This window comes from Cervus canadensis, chromosome 7, assembly GCF_019320065.1.
Source record: "Cervus canadensis isolate Bull #8, Minnesota chromosome 7, ASM1932006v1, whole genome shotgun sequence".
Lineage (NCBI taxonomy): Eukaryota > Metazoa > Chordata > Mammalia > Artiodactyla > Cervidae > Cervus > Cervus canadensis.
This window is the reverse complement of record NC_057392.1, coordinates 15575632-15591397: the sequence shown is the minus strand read 5'-3', so window position 1 is coordinate 15591397 and position 15766 is coordinate 15575632. Positions and strand designations below refer to the sequence as shown.

Here is a 15766-nt window from a genome sequence, read left to right as displayed (position 1 = left end):
TCAGAAAACCACTTTGCCTTCCTGCTATTCTTTTTCTTTGGGATGATTTTGTTCACCACCTACTGTACAATATTACAGACCTCTGTCCATAGTTCTTCAGACAAATGGTTAACTAGATCTAGTCCCTTGAATCTATTCATTATTTCTACTATAAATTCATAAGGATTTAAGCCATACCTGGCCGGCCTATTGTTTTACTGGTTTTCTTTAGGTTATGTCTGAATTTTGCTATGAGAAGCTGATGATCTACGCCACAGTTAGCTCGAGGTCTGGTCTTGTTTTTGCTGATTGTATACAGCTTCTCCATATTTGGCTGCAAAGAATGTCATCAATTTGATTTTGGTATTGACCATTTGGTGATGTCCATGTATCAAGTTGTCTCTTGTGTTGTTGAAAAAGAGTATTTGCTATGACTAGTGCATTCTTTTGGCAGAATCCAGTCAACATTTGCCCTCCTTCATTTTGTTCATTTGTTAAGAGATTACTATAAATAATTATACACTGATGAAACAGATAACCAGAGAAAATGGATAAATTCCTCACTTCAGTTCAGTTGCTCAGTCATGTCCAACTCTTTGTGACCACATGGACTGCAGCATGCCAGGCTTCCCTATTGATCAACAACTTCCAAAGCCTGCTCAAATTCATGCCTATTGGGTTGATGATGCCATCCAACCATATCATCCTCTATTGCCTCCTTCTCCTCCTACCTTCAATCTTTCCCAGCATCAGGGTCTTTTTCAATGAGTCAGTTCTTCACATCAGGTGGCCAGAGTATTGGAGCTTCAGCTTAAACATCAGTCCTTCCAATGAATCTTCAGGACTTATTTCTTTTAGGATGGACGAGTTTGATCTCCTTGCAGTCCAAGGGACTCTCAAGAGTCTTCTCCAACATCACAGTTGAAAAGCATAAATTCTGTGCTCAGCTTTCTTTATAGTCCAACTCTCACATCCATACACGACTACTAGAAAAACCATAGCTTTGACTAGATGGACTTTTGTCACCAAAGTAATGTCTCTGCTTTTTAATATGCTTTCTAGGTTTTTTCATAGCTTTTCTCCCAAGGAACAAGTGTCTTTTAATTTCATGGCTGCAATCAACATCCACAGTGATTTTGGAGTCCAAGAAAATAAAGTCTGTCACTGTTTCCATTATTTCCCCATCTATTTGCCATGAAGTAATGGGACTGGATGCCATGATCTTTGTCTTCTGAATATTGAGTTTTAAGCCAGCTTTTTCACTCTCTTCTTTCTCTTTCATCAAGAGGCTCTTTAGTTCCTCTTCGCTTTCTGCCATAAGGGTGGTGTCATCTGCATATCTGAGGTTATTGATATTTCTCCCAGCAATCTTGATTCCAGCTTGTGCTTCATCCAGCCCAGTATTTCGCATGATATACCCTGCATATAAGTTAAATGAGCAAGGTGACAATATACAGCCTTGATGTACTCCTTTCCTGATTTGCAACCAGTCTGTTGCTTCTTGACCTGCATACACGTTTCTCAGGAGGCAGGTAAGGTGGTCTGGGATCCCCATCTCTTTAAGAATTTTCCACAGTTTGTTGTGATCCACACAGTCAAAGGCTTTTTCGTAGTCAATTAAGCGGAAGTATATGCTTTTCTGGACTTCTCTTGCTTTTTCTATTATCCAACATATGTTGGCAATTTGATCTCTGGTTTCTCTGCCCTTTCTAAATTCAGCTTGAACATCTGGAAGTTCTCGGTTCATGTACTCTTGAAGCTTAGCTTGGAGAATTTTGAGTATTTGCTAGTATGTGAGATGAGTGCAATTTCTAGGATAAATTCCTAGAAATACACAATATCCCCAGACTGTCTCAGAAAGAAATAGAATATATGAACAGACTGATTACCAGTATGAAATTGAATAAGTAATTTAAGAAAAAACAACTTTACCAAACAAAATTCCAGGACCAGACAGCTTCACAGGTAAATCCTATCAAAAATTAAGGAATAATTAACACCTGTATTTCTCAAACTATTCCAAAAATTTTAAGAGAAAGGGGTGCTTCTGAACTCACTCTATAAGGCTAGCATCACCTTGACACCACATTGCCAAAGGCACCATAAGAAAAGAAAATTATAGTCAATATTACTCATGCCCATAGATACAAAAATCCTCAACAAATATTAGCAAACCAAATTCAACAATACATTAAAAGGATAATACACCATGATAAAGTGGGATTTATCCCAGGAATGCAAGAATGGTTCAATATCAAAAAATCAATCAGTGTTATAGGCCACATAATAAACTGAAGAATCAAAATTATATAATCATTTCAGTGATTCACAAAAAGCTTTTGACAAAATTCAACATCCATTTATGATAAAACCTCTTCAGAAGGTGGGTATAGAAGAAACATAACTCAACATAGTAAAGACTATATATGACAAACATAGAGCCAACAACCGTGAATAACTGAAAGCATTTCTTTTACAATCAGAAACAAGACATGGATGCTCACTCTTACCACTTTTATTTATTATAGTATTAGAGGTCCTAACCACAGCAATCAAACAAGAAAAAAAAAGAGAGAGAGATTCAAATTATAAAGGAAGATGTAAAATTGTCATTGTTTCCCAGATGACATCCTAAAGACAATACCAAAAAATTAGTGGAACTAATAAATGAACTCAGTAAGTTACAGAACACAAACTTAACATACAAAAATCTGTTGTGTTTCTATACACTAAAAAAACAAACAAACCAAAAAAACTATCAGAAAAGAAATTAAAAAAAAAAAACCATTTACATCTGTATCTAAAAGAATAAAACACTTAGGAATAAGTATAATTAAGGAGGCAAAAGTCCTTTCCTAATAAAATTATGAGACATTGATGAATGCAATGGAAGACAATACAAACAAATGGAAAGACACACCATGCTCATGGATTACAAGAATTAATGTTAAAATAACAGTATTCCCCAAGGAAATCTATGGATTCAGTGCAATCCCTATGAAATTACCAGTGGCATTCTGCACAGAACTAGGACAAATAAATCAAAATTTGTATAAAAACACAAAAGACAGCAAATAGCCAAAACAAACATTACAGAGAATAACAAAGAGGGAAGTATCATTCACCCTGATTTCAAAATATACTACAGTATCAAAAGCTACAGTAATCAAATCAGCTTGGTTCTAACACAAAAAAAGACACACAAATCAATGAATCAAAATAGTCAAGAAGCAAACACATGTTTATATGGTCAATTAATCTATGACAAGAATGCAAGAACATACAATGTGGAAAAGTGTTGGGAAATAACTCTTCAATAAACAGTGTTGGGAAAACTGGACAGCCATACACAAAATAATCAAACTGGACTACTTTCTCAGACCATATACAAAAATGAACTCCAAATATTCTAAAGACTTAAATCTAAGAACTGAAACCATTAAAAAAAAAAAAAAAAACTAGAAGAAAATATAAGATAGTATGCTCTTTGACATCAATCTTAGCAAATTTATTTTATTTTTAAGGTTGATTTATTTTAATTGGAGGATAATTACTTTACAACATTGTGATGGATTTCGCCTTACATCAGTATGAATCAGCCACAGCCATACAGATGTACCCTCCCTCCTGAACTCCACTCCCCACCTCCCTCCCCACCCTATCCCTCCAGGTTGTTACAGAGCACCAGTTTTGGGTGCCTTGCATCATAAATCAAACTTTCACTGGCTGTTTATATATGATAATGTATATGTTTCAATGCTATCCTCTCAAATCATCCCACCCTCTACTTTCACTGAGTCCAAAAGTCTGTTCTTTATGTCTGTGCCTCCTTTGCTGCCCTGCACATAGGTCATCAGTACCATCTTTCTAGAATCCATATATATGTGTTAATATATAATATCTTTCATTCTCTTTCTGACTTACTTCAGTCTGTATAATAGGCTCTAGGTTCATGCACCTCATTAGAACTGACTCAAATGCATTCCTTTTTATAGCTGGATAATATTCCATTGTATATATGAACCAGAACTTCCGTATCTATTCATCTGCTGATGGACATCTAGGTTGCTTTGATGTCACAGTTATTGCTTCTATAGCAAATTTATTTTGGATATCTCCTTGGGCAGAAGAAACAAAAGCAAAAACAAACTTGTAGTACTACACCAAACTTGAAAGCTTTTGCACAGCAAAGGAAACTTTCAACAAAATGAAAAAGCAGCCTACTGAATGAGAGAATATATTTGTAAATGACATCTGATAAGGGGTTACTAGACAAAATATACAACGAACTCATACAAATCAGTATAAAAAACCAATTACAACATAGACAGGGAATCTGAATAGACATTTTTACAAAGAAGACATACAGACGGGTAACAGACACATGAAAAGATGCTTAAAATCACTAATCATCAGGGAAATGCAAATCAAAGACACAGTGAGACATTACCTCAGACCTGTCAGAATGCCTATTGTCAAAAACACACAAAATAACAAGTGTTGATGAAGACGTAAAGAAAAGATAACTACCAAGCACTACTGTTGGAAATGCAAATTGGTGTAGCTACTATGGAAAATAGTATGAAGGTTCTAGCCAAAATTAAAGATAGAATTACTATAGGATACAGAAATTCTACTTCTAGGTATTTTTCCAAAGAAAACAAAAACACTAATTTGGAAAGGTTATGTACCCTTACATTCTTTGCAGCATTATTCACAGTAGTTGAGATATGGAAGTAACCTAATTATCAAGAGATTAATGGCTAAATTATATATATATATACACACATATATATATATATATATATATATATATATATATATTTGTTGTTTAGTCATTGTCATGTCTCTTTTGCAATCCCATGAATTGTAGCCCGCCAGGTTCCTCTGTCCATGGGATTTCCCAGGGAAGAATACTGGAGTGGGTGGCCATTCCTTCTCCAGGGATCTTCCTGCCCCAGGGATTGAACCTGCATCTATTGCATTGGCAGGTGGATTTTTTTTACCACTGAGCCACCAGAGGAGCCTATGTATATATGTATGTATATATATATATATATATATATATATTCTGTTATAAATATATATAACAATATATGTTTCTGTTATAAATATATATATGCTTCCTAGGTGGCACTAGTGGTAAAGAACCTGCCTACCAATGCAGGAGACATTGGTACCTAGGTTGGGAAGATTCCCTGGAGGAGAGCATGGCAACCCACTATAGTATTCTCGCCTGGAGAATCCCATGGACAGAAGATCCTGGCAGGCTCCAGTCCATAGGGTCACAAAGAGTCCGACATAACTGAAGCAACTTAGCATGCATGCAAGCACCCATGTGCGTGTGTATGTGTATAAAACAGAACATTATTCAACCATAAAAGAGTGAAACCTTGTCATCTGTGACAACATAGATGAACCTCGAGGTATTATGCTAAGAGAAATAAGTTAGAGCAAGACAAATGTCATATGATTTCACTTATTAATAAATGTGATCTCTAAAAGGCAAAAGAAATGAACAAACATAACAAAACATAAAGACTCATAAGAAGATACAAAGAAAAACTGGTGGTTACCAGAGGCAAGGTGGGGAGGGGTATATGTATAAAAAGGTAAGGGAGATTAAGAGGTACAAAATTCCAGTTATAAAACAAGTAATTCTTGAGGATGTAATGTATGGCAAAGAGAACACAGTCTATAATAGTGAAATAATTTTGTATGCTGATGGGCGATAACTAGACTCATCACAGTGATCACTTTATACATTTATTTCTACTTAAGTCTTTCTGAAACTGGACATATATTTCCATATCTGCAGAAAATGTTTCATTTGGAGTCAGATAATAACTGCAAAACATCACTTACTGGAAAGATTCTAAAAGGTTTCATTTGACTCAAATGTTTAGCCATCATCACTCTGCTCAGGATTCAGCATTACTTATTCAGGTCTTGTTACAACTCATTGGAAACGATTCTGATAATGGGAAAGATTGAAGGGCAAAGGAGAAGGGGGCTAGGGGATGAGATGACTAGATAGCATCACTGACTCAATGGACACAAATTTGAGCAAACTCTAGGAAATAGTAAAGGACAGAAGAGCCTGCCATGCTGCAGTCCATGGGGTGCAAAGAGTCAGATATGACTTATGACTGAACAACAAAGGCACAGTGACGTTTCCCTGGGGTTCTGTCCTTTGCCATTTTTTCTTCTATTCTACATCTTCTTTTTGAACAACATCTCTCAAATATAGGGCTTCAAGTAACACACATACTTCAGTGCATTAGAAACCTACATTTGGGGCCAAAGAACTAAACAGACATTTCTCCAAAGAAGACATACAGATGGCTAACAAACACATGAAAAGATGCTCAACATCACTCATTATTAGAGAAATGCAAATCAAAACCACAATGAGGTACCATTACACGCCAGTCAGGATGGCTGCTATCCAAAAGTCTACAAGCAATAAATGCTGGAGAGGGTGTGGAGAAAAGGGAACCCTCTTACACTGTTGGTGGGAATGCAAACTAGTACAGCCGCTATGGAAAACAGTGTGGAGATTTCTTAAAAAACTGGAAATAGAACTGCCATATGACCCAGCAATCCCACTTCTGGGCATACACACTGAGGAAACCAGATCTGAAAGAGACACGTGCACCCCAATGTTCATCGCAGCACTGTTTATAATAGCCAGGACATGGAAGCAACCTAGATGCCCATCAGCAGATGAATGGATAAGGAAGCTGTGGTACATATACACCATGGAATATTACTCAGCCATTAAAAAGAATTCATTTGAACCAGTCCTAATGAGATGGATGAAGCTGGAGCCCATTATACAGAGTGAAGTAAGCCAGAAAGATAAAGAACATTACAGCATACTAACACATATATATGGAATTTAGAAAGGTGATAACGATAACCCTATATGCAAAACAGAAAAAGAGACACAGAAATACAGAACAGACTTTTGAACTTTGTGGGAGAATGTGAGGGTGGGATATTTCAAAAGAACAGCATGTATACTATCTATGGTGAAACAGATCACCAGCCCAGGTGGGATGCATGAGACAAGTGCTCCGGCCTGGTGCACTGGGAAGACCCAGAGGAATCGGGTGGAGAGGGAGGTGGGAGGGGGGATCGGGATTGGGAATACATGTAAATCCATGGCTGATTCATATCAATGTATGACAAAACCCACTGGAAAAAAAAAATAAATTAAAAAAAAAAAAAAAGAGTATAAAAAAAAAAGAAAAAGAAAAAGAAAAAAAAAAGAAACCTACATTTGCTGTTCAGGGATGGTTCTGTGTGTTAGAAATCTATTTCAAGTTGTTTTTCTAGATATCTTCAAGACCTTAAATCTCTTTTAATCCCTCTTTTGGCTTTTGAGACTACCATAACCACATCTCATAAGCCAAAATTCTCACTCATCTTTGACTTTCTTACTATCTACATCAATATAGATTACAAGCCCTCTTGATTCCTCTACTCAAATTTCCGAAATCCATCACACCCTCTCTGTACTTACAGTCCTTATCTTAGTTTAGACTCCCATCACTTACTGCCTGGATAAGCTAACAAAGAGCACTTGCTGATTTGCCTAACCCTGATTCTTCCTACATGACCAACAGTCTTTCACATGACCTACAGTTGGTCTTTCATCAGTTCTCAAATTATCATAAAACCTTGACTCTTACAAAGACCGATGAATTGTCAAAGACTTATATAATGTCTTCCACTATCAGGCTTCAAATCACCTGTCTCCCCACCTGCCAGAAAATCAATTGTCTTTTTTAATAATGCCATGCCCTTTCAAGCCATGTGCCTTTTAATGGATACTCTTCCCTTTTTGATGCCCTTTACCTCCTACTTTATATGGTAGGAGGTCTATGTGTGTAGGGTCACTTCGGTCATGTCGGGACTCTGCGACCGTGTAGACTGTGGCCTGCCAAGCTTCTCATTCAGGGATGGGGGTTCTCCAGGCAAGAATACTGGAGTGTATTGGCCAACATTGGCTGCCATACCCTTCTAGAGCACTGTATTTCCTGCTGTCCTAGCCGCCAACTCTGCTGAGTACCTGGTGCTGCCAGAATCCCTGAGACCCAAGCACCTGCACCACCTCCACACCTGGCCCTCACAGGAGCAGACTCAAGTCCTCCAGGGCAGCCTCAGGAGCAATCCCCAGTGGACGACCCACCTGCGGAGGTGGAAATAAAATCCCAATTGAAATCCAGGGGCAGCGTGGCTAACAAAAAAGACCAAAAACCTTCCCACCAGTTATACAAGATGCAGATTAAATCCACATGATCAACTAGGCAGACTCTGTGTCTATGAAATATATAAAGGGACACTGAGAGCTCCCACAAAAGAAAACACACTAGTTCTGATAGCTGTGGACATTGGAGGCAAGAACATACAGGAGTAGAAACATATGAGAGTCTGAGTTGCCCCCACAGCAGGTCCAGAGACCAGTGCAGTATTGGAAAGCACCCTAGAGGGGTGAGGTGGACTCTGAGTTCCAGCGAGGGTAAGGGCTCTGACAGCAGTGACTCAAGAAAAACATTTATTATTCTTATGTTTTGACTTGTTCTGTAGATTCTTTTGGATTTTTTAATTTCTTTTCTTTTTCCCACCTCTGTTGTAGTTGTTGATTTTATTGGCACTGCTGCTGCTGCTGCTGCTGAGCTTTTCTTGTTTTCTTATTGCACAGAAATAAGAAAATTGACTTATTTCTTATTTAAGTCACATTCTTATTGCTGTTACAAACTCCCACCTCTACATTGGGGTTTTGCAATTCTGTGGAGTTTTCCTTTTTTTCTCTCTCTTTTTTTAAATTTTAACTTTTATATTTTAAACCTGTTATTATTTTTTATACATTTATTCCTTTGTTTGCTTTTCCTGCTGTTCTTTTCCCCTTGTAGTTAATCTTGATTGTATATAAATCTTCTTTATGTATCTCTATTTAACTTTGCATATCTATTCTTTCTTTCTTCACTTTCTCTACTTTCCTCTCAACATATTTGTTAGTTTATTTTCTTTGCTTTAATCCCCAATTGCCACCTTGCTTTAGTTTTGTTTTCCAGTTTGTGCTTTAGTTAGGTTTGTTCTGATAGATATAATTTTTGGTTTCCTTTGTTCACCAGGTCAATCTATAGTACTTTATTTTTGTTGGACTGTTTTGATTTTGCTTATGGGTGTATATTTATATCTATATATTTTTGTCTTAATTTTTATTGTTCTTATAAACTTCTGTCTCTACAGTGGGCTTTTGCAGTTCTGTGGAGTTTTCCTTTTAATAAGACTAAAAGCTAAAAGCTCTTAATAAAACAAAAACTAAAACTTGGTTCTTTGAGAAGATAAACAAATTTGACAAACCTCTAGCGAGATTCATCAAGAAAAAAGAAGAATCAAATCAACAAAATTAGAAATTAAAAACAAGAGGTTACAAGCGACAATGAAGGGATACAAAGCATTATAAGAGACTATTATGAACAACTATATGACAATAAAATGGATAACTGGGAAGAAATAGACAGATTCTTAGAAAAGTTCAATTTTCCAAGACTGAACCAGGAAGAAATAGAAGTTATGAACAACCCAATTACAAGCACTGAAATTGAAGCTGTGATAAAAAATCTCCCAAAAAGAAAAGACCAGAACCAGATGGCTTCACTGGAGAATTCTATCAAACATTTAGACAACAGCTAATGCCTATTCTTCTAAAACTCTTTCAAAAAATTGCAGAAGAAGGAACACTTCCAAACTAATTCTATGAGGCCACTATCAGCCTGATACCAAAACCAGACAAAGACAATACGAAAAAAGAAAACTACAGGCCAATATCACTGATGAACATGGATGCAAATATCTGCAACCAGAATTCAGCAACACATCAAAAAGCTCATACACCATGATCAAGTTGGGTTTATTCCAGGGATGCAAGGATTCTTCAATATATGCAAATCAATCAATGTGATACACCATATTCACAAACACAAAGATAAAAACTATATGATCATCTCAATAGATGCAGAAAAAGCCTTTGAAAAAATTCAGCAGCCATTTATGATGAAAGCTCTTCAAAAAATGGGCATACAAGGAATCTACCTCAACATAGTAAAGGCCATATATGATAAGATTACAGCAAACATTATGCTCAATGGTGAAAAAATGAAAGTATCCCCCCTAAGATCAGGAACAAGACAAGGGTGTCCACTTACACCACTATTATTCAGCATAGTTTTAAAAGTCCTAGCTACAGTAATCAGAGATTAAAAAGAAATAAAAGAAATTCAGATCAGAAAAGAAGAAGTAAAGCTCTCACTGTTTGCAGATGACATGATACTGTATATAAGAAACCCTAAAGATAGTAGCAGAAAATTACTAGAGCTAATCAGTGAATTTAGCAAAGTTGCAGGATACAAAATCAATGCGCAGTAACCACTTGCATTTCTATATACTAACAATGAAAAATCAGAATGAGAAATTAAGGAATCAATTCCATCACCATTCAAAAAAACAAACAAAAAAAAAGAAATATCTAGGAGACCAATGTCTCCTTTATTTTGTCTCCTTACCTAAGGAGACAAAAGAGCTGTACACAGAAAATTATGACACTAATAAAAGAAATCAAAGATGACATAAACAGATGGAGAGATATTCCATGTTCCTGGGTAGGAAGAATCAATATTGTGAAAATGACTATACTACCAAATGCAATCTACAGATTCAATGCAATCCCTATCAAATTACCAATGGCATTTTTCACAGAACTAGAACAAAAAATTTCACAATTCATATGGAAACACAAAAGACCCCGAATAGCCAAAGCAGTCTTGAGAAAGAAAAATGGAGCTGGAGGAATCAACCTTCCTGACTTCAGATTATACTACAAAGCTACAGTCATGAACATAGTATGGTGCTGGCACAAAAACAGAAATATAGACCAATGGAACAAGATAGAAAGTCCAGAAATAAAGCCATGCACCTATGGGTAACTTATTTTTGACAAAGGAGGCAAGAATATACAATGGGGAAAAGACAGCCTCTTCAATAAATGGTGCTGGGAAAACTGGACAGCTACATTAAAAGAATGAAATTAGATCACTTCCTAACACTATATACAAAGATAAACTCAAAATGAATTAAAGACCTAAATGTACGAGCAGAAACTATAAAACCTTTAGAGGAAATCATAGGCAGAATACTCGATAAGATAAATCAAAGCAAGATCCTGTATGACCCACCTCCTAGATTAATGGAAATAAAAACAAAAGTAAACAAGTGGGACTTGATTAAACTTAAAAGCTTTTGCACAGCAAAGGAAACTTCAAACAAGGTGAAAAGACAACCCTCAGAATGGGAGAAAATAATAGCAAATGAAACAACGGACAAAGGATTAATTTCCAAAATATACAAGCAGCTCATACAACTCAATACCAGAAAAACAAAGAACCCAATAAAAAAGTGGAGAAAAGACCTAAACAGACATTTCTTCAAAGAAGTCATACAGATGACTAACAAACATATGAAAAGATGCTCAACATCGCTCATTATTCAAGAAATGCAAATGAAAACCACAATGATATATCACCTCACACTGGTCAGAATGGCCAGCATCAAAAAGTCTACAAACAATAAATGCTGGAGAGGGTGTGGAGAAAAGGGAACACTCTTGCACTGTTGGTGAAAATGTAAATTGATACAGCCCGTATGGCAGACTGTATGGAGATTCCTTAAAAAACTAGAAATAAAACCACCATATGACCCAGCAATCCCACTCCTAGGCATATACACCCCGAGGAAACCAAAATTGAAAGACACATGTATTCCATTGTTCATTGCAGCACTATTTACAATAGTGCTGAACATACAATAGCTAGAACGTGGAAGCAACCCAGATGTCCATCGACAGATGAATGGATAAAGAAGTTGTGGTACATATACACAATGGAATATTACTCAGCCATAAAAAGGAACAAATTTGAGTCAGTTCTAATGAGGTGGATGAACCTAGAACCTATTATACATAGTGAAATAAGTCAGAAAGAGAAAGATAAATATCATATTCTAACACATATATATGGAATCTAGGAAAATGGTACTGAAGAATTTATTCATAGGGCAGCAGTGGAGAAACAGACATAGAGAATAGACTTATGGACATGGGGAGAGGGGAGGAGAGGCTGAGATGTATGGAAAGAGTAACATGGAAACTTACATTACCATATGTAAAATAGATAGCCAACGGGAATTTGCTGTATGGCTCAGAAAACTCAAACAGGGGTTCTGTATCAACCTAAAGAGGTGAGATGGGGAGGGAGATGGAAGAGAGGCTCAAAGGGGAGGGGATATATGTATACCTATGGCTGATTCATGTCGTGTTTTGACAGAAAACAACAAAATTCTGTAAAGCAATTATCCTTTGATAAAAATATTAATTAATTTAAAAAATACACATTTAAAGGAGAAACAAGTGACATGTAATAAGATTAGATAACATGGAGACAGGGTAGATTCATAAGGTAATTGTTGTTTTGTAAAGTGACCGTTTCCCACTTAGCAAAACACAATTATATGAATTAATTAAGCTTGCCAAAGGAGATTAGGGGAAGAGTTGCACCCAGCTCCTGACACAGCAGAAAACAAATTTCTGCGATAAAGAATCAAAGTCATCTTCAATGAGAGAGAGCAAAGAAAAGAATACAAAGAAAAGGGCAAAGTGAGAAAAAGATACCACTAAACATTAAAACAAAACAGCAAGCATAAAACATGAAGCACCGATACCTCAGCAACTAGTCAGCAACATTCAGAATTTCAGGTGACAATTGAGAGAGGCAGCTGGTGCTACTGGGACAGAGGGAAGAGTCTGCTGCCTATGTTCATACAAGAAGCTATAACTCACACTCTGAGATAGAAATAGGTTTTCCTGATGCTAGGAAAGAGATGGGAAAAGGGCTGTGACACTCAGGAAGAACTGACACCCCCACAGCCCTTGGGGAATGGCTGCTGGTGGAGTGGGTAAGAAAAGCTGTAAGGACAAAGAGCACCGGGAGCTGATAGGTTGAGAATCCTTGAATTCAGAATGTACTCGTCCTCAACCAAAGGACAAGTAAAACATCAAATTTCAAGAAGTGAAAAAGAATGGACCCCCACAGTGTAGTCATGGGGGGCCAAAATCAACTCTGCCACTAAGAAACAAAAGGACAAGGAGACAATGTTAAATGAGCCACTCATTATTTTAACTCCAGTCCCAAGAAAAACCTGGAGCTGAGGTGACCTGAAGAGGTCCCCTTAGCCAGTCTCAGAAAATTCTAGCAACTTTCCTTGACAGTTTAATCAACCTTCGTTTTACAACTGATTGTCATTTTGGGAAGGTAGGGGTGTACATTGGATAAGATATTTAATATTCTTCAAGAGATCTCGAATTTTAATTTTGGCTCTACCACTAACTAGCTCTATAACCTTGGAAAAATAGCATCCCCTCTCTAGATTTCATTTCTTCATCTGTAAAATGAAACCGATACACCATCCATCTCCCAGTCCCCTCCATCCTTTATGTGGATAGGCAGTGAACAATAGGTCTTCCTCAGGGGCTCAGCGGTAAAACCTGCAATGCAGGAGATGCAGAAGGTGTGGGTTCGATCCCTGGGTCAGGAAGATCCCCTTGAGGAGGGCATGGTAACCCACTCCAGTATTCTTGCCTGGAGAATCCCACAGTCAGGGGAGCCTGTCAGACTACAGTCTGTAGGGTCACAAAGAGTCGGACACAACTGAAGCAACTGAGCAGCATGCATGCAATGAACAGTATGTATTTTCCTTATAAAAATGCTTGGAAGGAAAGTTATGACCAACCTAGATAGCATATTAAAAAGCAGAGACATTACTTTGTCAACAAAGGTCTGTCTAGTCAAGGCTATGATTTTTCCAATAGTCATGTATGGATGTGAGAGTTGGACTATAAAGAAAGCTGAGGGCCAGAGAATTAATGCTTTTGAACTGTGGTGTTGGAGAAGACTCTTGAGAGTCCCTTGGACTGCAAGGAGATCCAACCAGTTCATCCTAAAGGAAATCAGTCCTGGGTGTTCATTAGAAGGACTGATGTTGATGCTGAAACTCCAATATTTTGGCCACCTGATGTGAAGAACTGACTCATTTGAAAAGACCCTGATGTTGGGAAGGATTGAAGGCAGGAAGAGAAGGGGACGACAGAGGATGAGATGGCTGAATGGCATCACCGACTTAATGGACATGAGTTTGGGTAAACTCTGGGAGTTGGTGATGGACACGGAAGCCTGGCGTGCTGCAGTTCATGGGGTCGTAAAGAGTCGGACACGACTGAGCGACTGAACTGAACTGAACTGAATGCTTCAAAAACAAATCGCAACAATCACTCTTCAGAATCAGATTTTATCTAGCAATTGTCCTTTTAAGAAGGCAATTCTTTTAACTTCTATTTAGTTTTCTGAATTCCCACCCATGAGAATAGTGCTACTAGTATCTTATTTTTTTATTTTATTTTTAAAAATTTTTTAATATTTTTTTATTAGTATCTTAAAAACAAAATCTGTCAAGGATACAGGATTTAAGTTTATGAAATGCATTTGTATCACTTAATCTCTACAATATTAAGGTGAGGAGTGGTGGAAAAGGCTTTTAATTGTCTCCCTGTATCCATTCTTTTTGTCCTCAGAGGAATCAGCTCCTGGTTTTTGTTGTAACCTATAACCACACCTGAAATGACAAATGCCTTTCCCAACCTCCTCACACAGCTAGGTGTGATACTCTCTAACTTCTGGCAGAAGCAGTGATATAATTTCCAGAAAACATCCTTTAAAATAGGTGGCCATGCAGTTCTTTCCTCCATCTCCTTCCTGTTGGCTGAGATGCAGACCAGTTGGTAGAAGTCAAGCAACATCTTGGACCAAAGTAGAAACTCCAGGTGAAATACGGCAAAGCAACAGGATAAAATGCCTTGATTCCAAATGACCCCAGAATTTGCTTTAGCTGACCCTGGATAATATGTGAGCAAAATAAACTTATGTTTTGTATAAATAACTAATACTTTTATTTCCCTTGCAGCCCAAATAATTCCTAAATGATACAAATATAGGAATTAACAACTTTATTTTACAAATTTAATAAGTTGCTGAAAGTTTAGAGAGCTAACATATAAATACAGGACAATTTTTTTAAAGCACAATACAGCAATCTATTTAGATGCTTAAAATGAATACAAAGGGAAATAAAGATCACAAAATTATACATACTACAACAGTGTGTCATATATTAGATGGTATAAATGAATACACCAGGGTGGTGTTTAACAAAAATAAAACCAAATATCCAAAAAAGCAGCACTCATTGGTTTGCTGCTTCAATACAACACATTTCCACACAGATCTAAAAGGTGTCAAAATTAGTAGCTGCAAAGTCAATACTGCATGTGACATTTAGCTTCAAAGATTTTAGAAAACATCTGCAATACCAGTTTTTGTTTTTGTCAGCTGTAATGTCAAGCGTACTCAGAACAAGAAAAATTCTATAATACAAGAGAGTCCAGATATATGTCTTATGTGGCTGGTCTCTGTCACAAGATTGTACAAGGTTATGTGCAAAAACTAAGTCTGTCCCTAAGTCCACACTAGTATAGTTTCAGGCTTTTGGTAGGTCAACCAGATACAATGCTTATTACAGAGCAAGGGCAACACTAAAAAAAGACATGAATCTATGATGAGTATACCATAACAATATCATAAGCATCACTTGAATAGGTCTTAAAAGACTG

The 15766-nt window shown here is 37.0% G+C and overlaps 1 protein-coding gene across 6 annotated transcripts in view; it reads right to left on the bottom strand.

The window, feature by feature from the left end:
* The window catches only part of CPNE4 (copine 4), a 676149-nt gene that overhangs the window by 452639 nt on the left and 207744 nt on the right, over positions 1–15766 (bottom strand). The gene's annotated exons all lie outside the window — the stretch shown is intronic.